General features: G+C 43.6%; 1 pseudogene; it reads left to right on the forward strand.

The window, feature by feature from the left end:
• The first annotated feature begins 5,418 nt into the window (after positions 1-5,418).
• LOC142427797 (transcriptional repressor protein YY1-like) lies at positions 5,419-14,862 on the forward strand (annotated as a pseudogene).
• Positions 14,863-14,886: the final 24 nt, after the last annotated feature.

A 14,886-nucleotide genomic window follows, 5' to 3' on the forward strand; every position in this document is an offset into this window, starting at 1 on the left:
CAGTGAGTTTGTATTTTTTGTTTTTTGTCTCTGAAGAAGTACAGGAAAAATGTTATTAAAAAGCAAAGATGTTAGGCATCATTCCCTTACATAGGACATATCACAGGAATGGAATAGTCCAGAGAAAAGGACATGATTGGTTTTTGACAAAAAATAAAACCACCTTCAATGGCCGTATTTTAACAATAGGGTGTATTTTAACAACACGGGGGCTAATTATGTCAGGCATTGTGGAGATAATGAAAGACTAGGCAGGATTTCCTTCTGCTGTGCAAAGGATCATTGCGAGTGAGGAGTGGTTCACCATCAATAAAAAATAATTCCCACATATTGACCAACTGGATACATTGTCATCAGATTCATTCTTTTAATGAAGCCATGAAAGGATTAAATTTCTAATCCGTGAAAGAGCTCAATCTTCCATTTTTAGAAATCTATACAAAATGTTTCACTGCACGAAGGGAATAAAGAAAACTGTAGGGTTGGAGAAATGGTGACACTGGACAACCTGATAATCCATGTCCTCTGGTAGAACTTTCTATCCAGACTCTACTCAGAAAGTTCTGTTGCCCGTCCCAATGAACCAAGTCTCAAACTGGGACATGAACACCTTACATAACCAACTCTAAGTCACATAAGGAAGATCATCAGTAATCCAGTGCATCATACCATATATACATTTCATAGCAATAGCTATCATGAAGCTTTATAAAGCCCAGTCTTCGTTCCCCTCCCCTGTCATGCTCTTACATTATAGTCAACCCTCAGGTAATGGACATAGTGTTCTCAAGAAGTCTTATCTAACCTTTATGTATATAATGAAAATATACCAGGGCTCTTTAATACTCACCATTTTGTAGCTCAAGCGTCCTGTAGTCAAATTATTGTATTCTCTAAATACAAGAAGCAGGAGTCTAGGGAGTTTGGAGTTAGCTGAATGAATTTAGTTCACAGACCAGCCAAATGCTGAAATCTTTTCTTCTGGTGCGTAAATGTGAAAGATCGTATTCCTAGATTTTTAGCTCCCTCAACTGGACAGTCTCTTTCTCTGGCAAGTCTGTGATCTGAAACATAGTAGTAGATAATGTTGAGTAAGGCATGTCAGTTTCTTGTCCTGCACTTCTTACCCTAAGTGGTGCCTCTTGGCCTCCAACCATGTTCCAATCTGAGTGTGTTTGCATTTAATACAGGACCCACTCTAAATTTAGGGCGCATACTTCTTCAGCTCCCCTTAGTTGATATTCATGTGAGACCAGGTATTTATTCATCTTAGAGAATGAATGGATTCCAGGTCTTCCCAAAATGAAAACTCAATCTGAAGTACTGTATAGACTTGGGAGTTAAATGTTTAGGTTGACGGTTGATCTTTATTGTTAAAGGTTGACCTAGAGCATTAAATCACACAGATAAATTTCATATCACCTTAGGTGATTTTTCAGGCACAACATCTGATTTCAGTCCAAGTCAATGAACTCATTGTGTCACTTGTTTTTGTGCCATAAAAACACTAGTATTGTACTTAAAAAATAATTTAGAAAAGTATGACATGTGATCGATGGTTTTGTTGCTGTTATTTCCTGCGCACAATTTCCAGTAACAGTTTTTAAAACCATTTTATTGGGGGGGTGGTCATACCACTCTTATCACAATCTATACATCCATCCATTATGTCAGGCACATTTGTATATTTGTTGCCATCATCATTCTCAAAACATTTGCTTTCTACTTAAGCCCTTGGCATCAGCTCTTCATTTTTCTCCTCCCTCCCTGCTCTCCCTTCCCTCATGAACCCTTGATAATTTATAAATTATTATTTTGTCACATCTTACACTGTCATCATCTTTCACTCACTTTTCTATTGTCCCATCCCTCAGGGAAGAGTTTATATGTAGATCCTTGTAAGTGGTTCCCCATTTAGAATGATTTCTTTCCATTTACGTTTTACTTTATTTTTTTGACGCATTATCTGAAAGTAACACAAACAACCTAACCTGGGAAGATTTATAAAGAAAATTTCCCCAATATTTTAATGATCATTTAACTAAAAAAAAGTATTTATATGTATTTTAAGTAGTTGTCACACACTTGTTCATGTTTCTTTCTTTCCCACTACATCATCCAGCTAATTGCTATACTTTTATTTCTTGATATCAATGTAAATGTTTCTCTCATCGTGACATTCCAACACATTGAGTTTTTCATCAAAGTTTGTCCTGCTCCAAGCCCCTTGCATCCCATGGATACTGTACAATATCTACACTGTGTGAACAAATGCACATGGTAGGGGGAGCCCATTTAGAAACCCATAGTAATAGAGTGTGATACCACAATAGAGTGTGGTAACCAGTGCAAGTTGTTTTAGAGGTGGACAACAAGAGATAAAAGGAAATAAGCAGGAAATACTAGAAGGGACTTGGTTAAGGCAGAGACAACCTTAACAAGAAAATAAGCCAAGAGGGAGGTGTATTTTCTATTCTCTAAGGCTCTTGTGTTTAAGGATGTCCAATGTTAAAGCTTTTGTGAAAGACGGCACACTACAGACAAGGTGTAGGTGTAGGTAGATTGATGATGCTAAGAGTCAAGGTGAATGAGGTAAGACTCTTAAAAGTACCTGAGATGAGGGAAGGTAATGGATGGTGTAGTCACTCTGTTCCTGGCTGGGGAGGGGAATTGAAAAGCCCTAGACTGTAGGCACAAGGTGGTTAGCAGCACGGTGGAACTGCAGTCTGAGGTCTTGTGACTAGCTCTCAGAAGGTTTCTGCAAGCCTGGAGTTATGACCACTTTTAGACAGCAGTTGAAGCAACATCAATATAGTTGAGAGGAATTACTATGAGGTAGAAGAAGGGCAAGCATGATGGTGGGGTAGGGAGGAAGGTAAAAGGAAACAGAGGAAAGATCTAGGAAGCAAAGCTATGGATAGTGGTATAAGCATAGGTCTGTACATATGTAAATACATTAATTCTTAAGAATAGAGGTCTTGACCTACATACATATATTTATAAGGACATACAATGAGATAGTAGATGGACTTTGGGACTCTGCTCAAGCCCTCGCTGAATGCAAGACCACTTTGTTCTAACAACCTGACCTTCTTTGATGCTCACCATACCAGCATGATCACTGAAGACAAAATGGGTGCATAAGCAAGTGTTGTGAAGAAGGAGGGTAGTGCCTGGCTATCAAAAGAGATACCACCTGGGATCTTAAGGGCTTGAAGTTTAAAAGTGGTCATCTAGTAGAGAACCATCGGGCCCACATGGAAGAAGCACACCATCCTGTGTGATCATGAGATAGGGTAATAGACTTCAGAAGATCACAAACAAGCAAAATAAAAACCACCATATTGTTGAGAATTAGGGGGGTTGTAGAGACCCCCAAATCCATCTGTAAACAATGGGACATTTCCTTACAGAAGGGTCACACCGAAGGGATGAAACAACCAGGGCACAGGATAGCACTGAAAAAACCCAAATATTATTCTGGTTCCTTGAGGCTTTCTCACACAACACTATCATGACTCCAGTTCTGCCTTTCCCTGCGGGCTAGACTGGAGCATGTGCGCACGTACAGAAAAGAGATGAGTTCGTGACATGGAATCCAGGAACAGGAATGGGGAGTATTGATACCAGTAGGGGAGAGAAAGGCAGGGATGGGAGGGGAATGAGGGGGAGCCAATCACAATGATGGACACATACCTACATACACATATCCCGGGGACAAAAACAGAAAACATGGGGGAAGCGAGAGAGCAGTCTGTGCAAGATATGAAAATAACAATAATTTAATATTTTTCAAGGGGTCACAGGAGTTGGGGGAGAGGAAGAGAGGGCAAAGGGGGAGCTTATAGCAAGGTATCAATGGAAAGTAAACGTTTAAAAATGAATGATGGCAACATATATACAAATATTCTTGATACAATTGAAGTATGGATTGTTACAATAGCCCACAATAAAATTATCTTTTAAAAAAGTACATGAGATGGATTAATGAAAGAGATGACTTTTCATCCATTCGGTCATCTTGGACTAGAGCATGGGTTTCAAGCTAAGTAATGTTGACAGATGGCAAACAACACAAACTGGGAGAGGGCTGATTGCCTTGGGTTCTAGGACATCTCATGCATAGTTTTGTTTTTTTAGGGAGAAGGGATAAGCTAGTGTCTGGGCTGGAGCTTGTGAATCATGCTTAACCAGGAACGTGGAGCGAAGAAAACAAAATGAGTGTGGTGGGGAGAGGCTATGCTTCAATAAAGGAGGGCAGCATTAGTCAGAATAGTTAGTTGGATATCGTTGACACCGCCCTTTTGCAATCCTCCAAGTGTTCCTGAAGGCAGAGGGGTGTGAGGTTGCAGTTATAAGATAAAGGGTGAGGGTTAGGGCCCCTCTAAAACTGATCTGCAAGTCATGCTAATAGATAGATGTACAATTTGTTTTAGACAGTCTTGTGCCCAGTCACCATGCATTTCTGGAATCTCAGCATCAACATTCCTCTAGGTCTTAAGGACAGCCTTCCATCTCAGGGCTCTGAGATGGTTTCAGTGAAAGGTGGTTTCAGTGAAAGGTGGGCTTCCAGGTCCCTCCTTGATTAATATTCTTAATCTAAGCTTGATTAAGTATTAACTTCTAGAAAGACTGCTAGCTTATGGAAAATTACAAAACAACTAAAAGGTGATAATAAGGTCCATAGATGCATTATACTGGATAAATCTTCCTAACAAGGCCTCTTTAGAGTGTTGAAGAGCAATGATGTTACTTTGAGGACTAGGTTTATCTGACCCAAACCATGGCATTGCCAATTACCGCATATGCATATGGAAGTTGGACATTGAATAAGGGAGAAATAAGAATCAATATGGTTAAATTGTAATGCATGGGCCTTCAGATAGACAAACAAATCTGTCTTGGCAGAAGTAAGGTCAGGGTCCTAGTTAGAGGTTAGGAGGTGAGAGTTCACATTAAATAATTTGGACACGTTGTCAAAAGTGACCAGTCCTTGGAGAATGATATTTTGTTTGGTAAAGGGGCAGTGAAAAATAGGAATCCCTCAATTAAATGGATTGATACAGTGACTGAAGCAATAGGTTCATCCTAAATTGTTAGGATGGTGCAGGGGTTAGCAGTGTTTCATTCCCTTGTGCACAGGGTCCCTGTAAGATGGAATGGACTCAATCAGAACCTTCAACAACAAGAGCCTCAGAAATCACTAATCAACACCCAAGGCATGCACAAAATGCTAAATAGGTATGTTTACAAAAGTTATTTCCATGGTATCAAATGCCCAAAAACTCAGGAGACATTCGCTAGAATTTAAGCTCTAGTTAAAAAGAAGGAATGGGCCCTGCCCACTCACTGCCTTCTTCCCTCTGCCTTCCTTCCCCGCTGTGGGATGCCTCCTCATACAGGCCGGAGCCCAGAGCCATGGCCTTGGGCGACACCCTCTACAACGCCATGGACGGCTCAGAGATGCTGGCCGAGATCATGGAGCTGCATGAGATCGAGGTGGAGACCAACCCAGTGGAGACCATTGAGACCATGGTGGTGGGCGAGGAGGACAAGGACGGGGGGCGACCACAGTGGCGGGGGTGGCCATGGGCACGCCAGCTACCACCACCACCACCACCACCACCGCCCATTGTGGGAAGCCGCAGCTCTCGCGAGATGTGGGAAGCCACAGCTCTCGCGATGTGGGAAGCAGCAGCTCTCGCCGCCATTACAAGATGGCGTCGGGCAGTCAGGGCGGTGGCCCAACTAAGTGGTAAACAACCACTTAGCGCATGCGCGCTGCTGAGATGACGTAGTCATAACTCCACCTTGGAGTATGCAAACGAAGGTTCTGGCGAACTCACCAATCAATGCATGAGGTTTTGGCGAATGCACCAATCAAGGCACAGCATGTCCCCATAGAGCATATATAAGCAGCAGTAGTTTGGCGTTTCGGGGTCTTTTACCGCATTATGAAAAATTAAACGCCTATGGAAGAATCCTGTTGTGGCGCGTCTTTTCTTGCTGGCGAGACCTGGCGCGCGACAAGTGGTGCCGAAACCCGGAAATTTACGATCATCTAAGGCACGAGCGGAGACCCCCTGTTACCAGGGAGGATTCAGAACCACACGGCGTGAATTATAAAGGTAAGTTCTGAGAGACATGAGCCTGAATGATTGCTAAAGCCGCAAACTGTTGTATGCGTTCTAATACTTCCCCTTTCGGTTTCAACGGCGGACAGCCTGCCGCTTCTTATTTTGCACATAAATCGGTTGTAAATAAACCCGTGTGAACCTGTGTGTTAAATCCTTGTATACATAAGAAGGGAATATGGGGAACGCAGCAATAAAGACCATGGTTACAGCGCTTGATGCTTTATTAAGGAAGAGAGGATTAAAAATTTCAGAGGCGACGCTGCTTAAGTTTGTAAAAAATGTGGATGAGATAGCACCGTGGTTTGTATCTACAGGTTCTCTAACTCTAGCGAGTTGGAATAAACTGGGATGGGATGTAGACCAAGCGGCAAAAGAAGGGAAATTGAAATCGGGAACTAGACCCATCTGGAAGTTAATAAAAGCGTGTATTGAGGATAAAGAGTGTAGACAGCCATTACAACAGGGACAGCAGGCTTTGGAGGACGTTCAGGAAAGCATGTCAGAAACAGAACGGGACGAGTCCAAAGAGGCTCGGGGCGAGTCCAAAGAGACTCGGGGCGAGTCCAAAGAGACTCGGGGCGAGTCCAAGGAGACTCGGGAAAGGCATGCCAAAACAGAAGAAACTGCGCAGGTAGAATTAGGGGAGGAAGTTGATCAACAGAAGAAGAGCCATACCCGCCATTCAGAACCTTTATATCCGTGGCGAGAAAAGAACCGTACCCGCCATTCGGAGCCTTTATATCCGTGGCGAGAACTAGACCGTGCCCGCCATTCAGAGCCTTTAAATCCACGGCGAGAACTAGAACTCTTGGAAATATCAGAGGAGGAGGAGGAGCAGTTAGAGGAGATAGCTGCTCGCTATGAGGAGGGTCGGTATGACGCATTACAGGCAGCCGAAAGAGGGCGGTATAGTGCTCTGTGGAACACAGCTGTGCGCCCATCGGCACCACCTCCTTATAAGGAAGAAAAGCAGAAAGGGTGTGGCTATTCCTTTTGTCCACCCAATATCCGTAGAGCAATTCAACAAATGTATCCAGTATTTGAGGATCAGAACAACGCTCGTTATCATACACCCGTAGAACACAAGCAAGTAAAGGACTTAGCTGAAGTGGTAAGAGCTTATGGAGTAAGTGCAAATTATACTCAATCTTTAATTGAAAGGCTTGCAGGCCATGCTATGACTCCTGCCGATTGGACATTTGTAACAAAAGCAGTATTGACTACAGGACAATACTTGGAATGGAAATCTTTATGGCAGGATTTATTAACAGCCCAGGCTAGGGAAAATGCTGTAGCAGGGCAGCCAGCATGGGATTTTGAAATGCTTACAGGCCAAGGAAGATGGGTTAATAATCAGACAGTATATCCATTGCAAGTATATCAGCAAATAAATTCTGCTGCAAGCAAGGCATGGAAAACTTTACCTAATAAAGGAGAAGTTAGGGGCAACTTAACAAAAATTATACAAGGACCTACCGAACCTTTTTCAGATTTTGTGGCACGAATGTTGGAGGCAGCAGGAAAAATTTTTGGAGATCAAGATACAGCTATGCCTCTCATTGAGCAATTAGTCTTTGAGCAGTGTACTAAAGAATGTAGAGCAGTTATTACGCCATGGAAGTCCAAAGGATTGCAGGCATGGATGAAGGCTTGCAGGGAAGTTGGTGGTCCTTTGACTAATGCAGGACTGGCTGCTGCAGTAATGGCAGCCCCAAAAAAGAGGCCCATTAAGATGCTTTCAGTGTGGTAAGGAAGGACATATTAAAAAACATTGCCCTACTGGCATCGTGAGCCAAACTGGGACAGGGCTCAAAAGGACCCCGGGTGTTTGTCCTCAGTGTGGAAAAGGTAGACATTTGGCCAATGAGTGCAGATATGTAAAAGATAGCAGGGGATGCCCCCTAGAGCAATATTACCAGGAGCCAAAAAACGGAAAGCGGGGCCCTCGTCCCCAGGGCCCGCAAATGTATGGGGCAATCCAGGAGGACGGCCTCTTCCCACTGGGGAGGCCACTCCCAAAAGGGCCACTGCGGGATCCGCAGGGGTGGACCTCAGTGCCACCACCAGAGCAGTACTAACGCCACAGCAGGGATGCCAGCCCATTCCTACGGATTTTTATGGTCCCCTTCCAGAAGGCACCGTGGGCTTGCTGCTTGGCAGGTCATCTACCACCTTAAAAGGCTTAATTGTACACCCAGGAGTCATTGATCAGGATTTTACAGGACAAGTAAAGGCGATGTGCTCCTCTCCACGGGGCATATATGCCATCTCACCTGGAGACCATATAGCGCAGCTCTTGGTATTGCCTAGTGAGCATGCACTGTTTCCAAGTACCAAAATTAGTAGGGAAAAAAGGAGTTTTGGATCATCAGGAGAAGCTGGAGCTTTCTTTTCAGTGCAGTTGGATCAACGCCCAACTTTGACACTGAATATTGAAGGAAAAAACTTTGAAGGTTTACTAGACACAGGGGCAGATAAAAGCATTATATCCACCAAATGGTGGCCTTCCTGCTGGCCAGTAACACAATCTTCACAGTCTCTACAAGGACTCGGGTATGCATCCATGCCTATGATAAGCACCAGGCGGTTGCACTGGAAGGCTGAGGAGGGACAATCAGGCCAATTCCAACCATATGTCCTTCCCTTACCCATAAATTTGTGGGGAAGAGATATATTGACAGACCTAGGATTAGTACTAACTAATGATTACTCACCTATAAGTCGAGAACTTATGCAAAAAATGGGATGTGTACCGGGAAAGGGAGTAGGGAAACACCTGCAGGGTTGTCCTGAACCAATAGAAGTAGCAGTGAAGAAAGATCGTACAGGTCTGGGTTTTTCCTAGGGGCCACTGCGGAGCCGCTACCCATTCCATGGCTCTCAGCAGAACCAGTTTGGGTACCACAGTGGCCGCTTCCAGTAGAAAAATTAATTGCGGCACAAAAGTTAGTTAAAGAACAGCTAGAACTAGGACATTTAGAACCATGTGTCACCTTGGAACACACCCATATTTGTCATTAAGAAAAAATCAGGGAAGTGGAGATTGTTGCATGATTTAAGAGCTATCAATGCCCAAATGTCACTCATGGGTCCTGTACAGAAAGGCCTTCCCTTGTTATCTGCAATACCTAAAGGATGGACTGTCAGTATAATAGACATTAAGGATTGTTTTTTCTCCATTCCTTTGCATGAGAAAGATAAGGAAAGATTTGCTTTTACTCTACCCTCCATTAATCATGAAGAACCTGATAAATGTTATCAGTGGCGAGTTTTGCCACAGAGAATGGCTAATAGTCCTACTATGTGTCAGTTATTTGTGGACCACGCTTTAGCACCTGTCAGAGAAAAATTTGGTCAGTTAAAAATTTACCATTACATGGATGACATATTAATAACTGGAGAAGAGCTAGATGTGCAGCAGGGATACAGTGAGGTAGTTAAGGAATTAGAATTTCATCAGTTAGCAATAGCACCAGATAAGGTTCAACAATCTTCAATTGGACAGTTTTTAGGAGCCACAATAAGCCCAGGCCATATAACGCCTCAAAAATTGACTATATGGAAGGATCAGCTAAAGACATTAAATGATTTTCAAAAGTTGCTAGGAGATATCAATTGGCTCCGCCCATATTTAAAGATATCCACTGTTGACCTTAAGCCATTGTTCAATATCTTGGAAGGAGAAAGCCATATTACTTCTCCTCGAGAAATCACTCCTCAAGCTCAAAAAGTATTAGAACAAGTTGAAAAGGCCATTTCTGAAGCGCAGTTAGATAGAATAGACATAAAATCTCCTTTTCAATTGTGCATTTTAAAAACTGCCTGTGCGCCTACTGCAGTCTTGTGGCAGACTGGACCTTTGTTGTGGATCCATGCCCACCCTTCACCTTCAAAAACTATTGAACACTACCCTTCTATGGTAGCCATAATGGCCCTAAAGGGTGTTAAGACAGCTATCATGCATTTTGGAAAAGAACCTAGCAGCGTCATTGTCCCATATACTAATGAGCAAGTATCTACATTGTGTAGATGAGTGGGCAATCTTTAAATGCCGTTTTAATGGACTAATAGACAACCATTATCCTAAACATTCCTTGTTGCAATTTGTGACTGCTCATCCAGTAATTTTTCCCCGTGTCACTGTTAACAACCCCATTAAGGAAGCTTTAGACATTTATACAGATGGCTCTAAAACAGGTAAAGGATGTTATGTAATAAATGATCAAGTGACTACATTGCAATTTTTAGCTAATGCACCTCAATTAGTAGAATGTTTGGTGGTTTTAGAAGTTTTTAAGAAATTCACGGAACCAATTAACATCATATCTGACTCCCATTATGTAGTCAACGCAGTATCTAAGCTGGAAATTGCTGGCTACATTAAGCAATCCAGTAAGGTAGCAGACATCTTTTCTCAAATTAGAGAATGTATTTTGCAACGAAAACACCCATTTTATATTCAGCATATACGTAATCATAGCTTGCTTCCAGGGCCCATGGTAAAAGGTAATAATTTGGCTGATCAAGCTACAAGAGCTTTTCCTGTGTTAACTAAACCCCACTTTGAACTTGCTAAAGACTTTCTTGAGCTATATCATGTGCCTGCTGCCACCCTACGCATTAAGTTTCCAATTACTCGCGCAGAGGCTCGCACTATTGTGTTGCAGTGCGCCAAGTGTGCAGAATTTATTTCTAAACCCTCGGTTGGGGTAAACCCTCGAGGCGTCCGTCCTCTCGACATCTGGCAAATGGATGTTACTCACGTATCTGCTTTTGGAAAGTTGCAGTACGTGCATGTGTCAGTGGACACCAGTTCTGGCATTGTACATGCAACACCCCTAACAGGGAAAAATCCAGCCAGGTAATTCAACACTGCTTAGAAGCCTGGAGTGCATGGGGCAAGCCCACCATATTAAAAACGGATAATGGGCCTGCATACACTTCTACCAAGTTCCAACAGTTTTGCTTGCAAATGCAAGTAAAACACCTCACGGGCTTGCCATATAATCCCCAACAGCAAGGAATTGTGGAACGGTGTCATTGTACTTTAAAACAATATTTATTAAAACAAAAAGGGGGAATAGAGGCCGTGACGGTCACTACCCCTAGAATGGCCTTATCTTTAACTCTTTTTACTCTAAATTTTTAAAATCTGGATGAGAAAGGCCAATCAGCTGCAGACAGACATGGACAATGGCCAAAGCCACCAAAGGAAATGGCCCGATGGAAAAATGTCCTAGACAACAAATGGTATGGCCCGGACCCCATATTAATCAGGTCCAGGGGAGCAATTTGTGTTTTTCCACAGAAAGAAGAAAACCCCATCTGGGTGCCAGAGAGACTGGTGAGACTAATTAAGGAGGATGAAGATCGTGGGAGCAGGAAGAATGAAGAAGACGATGATCAACCTAATAATGTTGCTGATACTGATGGTAATATGGACCCCAATAGTTAAAGGAGTTTTTTTATGGGCCATAGCTAAAACTTGGCCTGTACCTATTCCCATACACTCGAATGCGTCAGTATTACCCTTATTCTTATCAACTCAATGTGATTTGGGAATACCATGTATTACACCTAGAGGGGAGCCTCCTAAAGTATATAATGCAAGTAATTTTACATTGGCATATAGTTTGTGTTTTACCACCATTAATACTAGTGCACCTTGTATATATATAAGAAATGGATCTTCAGTCAATTGGGTGGATCCTTCTGGAGACTGTGCAGTTAATAATGTTATATCCACCCTTATGAAAGTTGCACAAGGTGTCACAGGTGGTAATGGTACCTCTGAGAAAAGAAAAGCGATAAATATTACAACACTCAGGTGATTCGTGAAGGACCCAGGCCCTCTGGGCCCATTAATGGATCAGTAGCGCCACCTAATGTAACCAGACGTGCCATATTACCTAGTTGCTCACCTGAAAAAAGTTTTCCGCCTTCTTTTACTCAATGTCAGTCTCCAAATTATCGGAACAAACCTATTATACCAGGTTTTGATATGACTCCAGCTTTAAGTAAAGCAAAATGGAATAGTAATACTAATACCACTGGTCCTGATAATACCTGGCCATGGTATGAATGGATGGTGTATAATCAACGAGGAGCATCTACTATAGTGACTCCCTTTGCAAGAATGTATGGGATTAATGACACCTTATATAATGTCACCGGCGTATACAATACCACTACAAATCGGCTGAAAGTAAATACTATGGTTAATATATCAAGAGTGCAATTTCAGCCATCACCTGTTTGTGTCCAGCCTCCATTTTTCTTTCTGTTAACATTCAACATTAGTCATGCAAATGATACATTTTGGGAAGCTTCATGTAATAGCTTTAGCAGTCAGTGTTGGCTTGCTGAATGTTGGAATGGCTCTGAGCCATTTGCTTTGATAGTAAAGATTCCTACTATGATACCCGTACCGGTTGAAGCAGATCCTAATACTTTTCCTATTGCTACACTCTATAGATATAAAAGAGATTTTGGCATTACTGCAGCGATTATTACAGCTATTACTATCTCAGCTGCAGCAGCGGTTACAGCAGGATTGGCCAAGTCTAATCAAGTAATGACAGCAAATGTCATTAACAATATTACGCAATCTACATCAGAAGCTTTATCTACAGTCCATGAGATGGATGCTCGATTAATGTCTGGTTTACTGTTAGTGAACCAGAGAGTTGATCTATTACAACAACAAGTGGATACTCTTACGAGTATGGTGCAATTAAGTTGTGTTTCTTCAACACCTAATTTGTGCATAACACCTTTAAAATTCTTGAATGAGCCTTCTTTTAGCAGCAAGAATATATCCCAGTACCTTACAGGACAATGGACAGCTGAACTGGAAGAACTTCAAGAACAACTCCGGATGCAGATTACGACTCTTAATGGCACAAGAATGAAACCCATAACTGTTGGAGATTTTACTTCTTGGCTTTCTACTGCCTTTTCCTACTTTAAAGAGTGGGTGGGGGTGTTTACATTTGCTGCAATAATGTGCTGTGGAGGAGTGTTGTTGCTATGGTTGCTCTGCAAACTTAAAGCTCAGCAAAAACGTGACAAAGTCATCATCATGCAGGCGCTTTTAGCGATTGAGCGCGGTGGTTCCCATGATCTTTGGCTTTTTTTGTTAAGAGAAAACTAACCCCCATAAGTTGTCAACTCTTCCACCCCAAGGGAATTGTCCCATTGCACTGGGAAGAGTGACAGAAATTGGATCTTGGTCAGCCCTTGCACCATGTGGAGCTTTGCTCATTGCACACATCAGGGTGACCAGATTTGGGTTTTTATATCCATCTTGATCTCCTGGGGCTGCTGGAGGCTCCAGGATGGATCAATGGACTTTATATCCATCTTGATCTTCTGGAGCTGCTGGAGGCTCCGGGATTGATCAATGGATTAGGCTTAAAATAAAAAAGAAAGGAGGAGATGTGGGAAGCCGCAGCTCTCGCGAGATGTGGGAAACCACAGCTCTCGCGATGTGGGAAGCAGCAGCTCTCGCTGCCATTACAAGATGGCGCCGGGCAGTCAGGGCGGTGGCCCAACTAAGTGGTAAACAACCACTTAGCGCATGCGCGCTGCTGAGATGACGTAGTCATAACTCCACCTTGGAGTATGCAAACGAAGGTTCTGGCGAACTCACCAATCAATGCATGAGGTTTTGGCGAATGCACCAATCAAGGCACAGCACGTCCCCATAGAACATATATAAGCAGCAGTAGTTTGGGGTTTCGGGGTCTTTTACCGCATTATGAAAAATTAAACGCCTATGGAAGAATCCTGTTGTGGCGCGTCTTTTCTTGCTGGCGAGACCTGGCGCTTGACAGCCCATGATCGCACTATGGCCGCAGGTCGCTAAGGTCACAGGTCACTGACGACCTGAGCCAGGTGCACCACCACCAGGAGGCGATCCTGGTGCAGACGTGTGAGTTGGTGGTGGGCGCAGAGGAAGGCTTCGAGGGCCAGATTCCAATCCCAGTTCCAGCGCTGGCCAGCGTTGGCAACGAGGACGATGAGGACTACATCGAGCAGACCTGGTCACCGTGGAGGCGGCAGCAGCGACAGCTCTCGTCGGGCGGCGGGGGCGATGCGGGCAACAAGAAGTGGGAGCAGAAGCAGGTGCGGATCATTCAAGATGCTGGACGACTCGTTCTCCGTCACCCTATGGTAGTCAGATGAAAAAAGGTCTTGACCATGAGACTGGTTGGGGAGCAGATCATTGGGGAGAACTCCCCTCCTGACAACTCGGAGTACATGATGGGAAAGATGCTCCCGCCTGGAGGGATCCCTGGCATCTACCTCTTGGACCCCAAACTGCTGGCAGAATTTGCCAGAATGAAGCCAAGAAAAATTCAAGAAGCTGATGCTCAGAGAACAATAGCTTGCCCTCACAAAGGCTGCCTGAAGGTGCTCAGGGGCAACTCAGCCAGGAGGAAGCACCTGCACACCCAGGGCCCCACGTCCACGTCTGTGCCGAGTGTGGCAAGGCTTTTGTCAAGAGCTCAAAGCCAGACAACACCAATTGCTTCGTACTAGAGACAAACCTTTTTAGTGCACGTTGGAAGGCTGTGCGAAGCGTTTTTCCCTGGACTTCAGTTTGTGCACAGACGTGCAGATCCACACGGGAGACAGGTCCTAGGTGAACAAGAAGTTTGCTGAGTCGACTAACCTGAAATATCACATCTTAATACACGCCAAGGCCAAAAACAACCAGTGAGACACCATGAGAAGGAAGCTCCTT

The sequence above is a fragment of the Tenrec ecaudatus genome, chromosome 15, assembly GCF_050624435.1.
Source record: "Tenrec ecaudatus isolate mTenEca1 chromosome 15, mTenEca1.hap1, whole genome shotgun sequence".
NCBI lineage: Eukaryota > Metazoa > Chordata > Mammalia > Afrosoricida > Tenrecidae > Tenrec > Tenrec ecaudatus.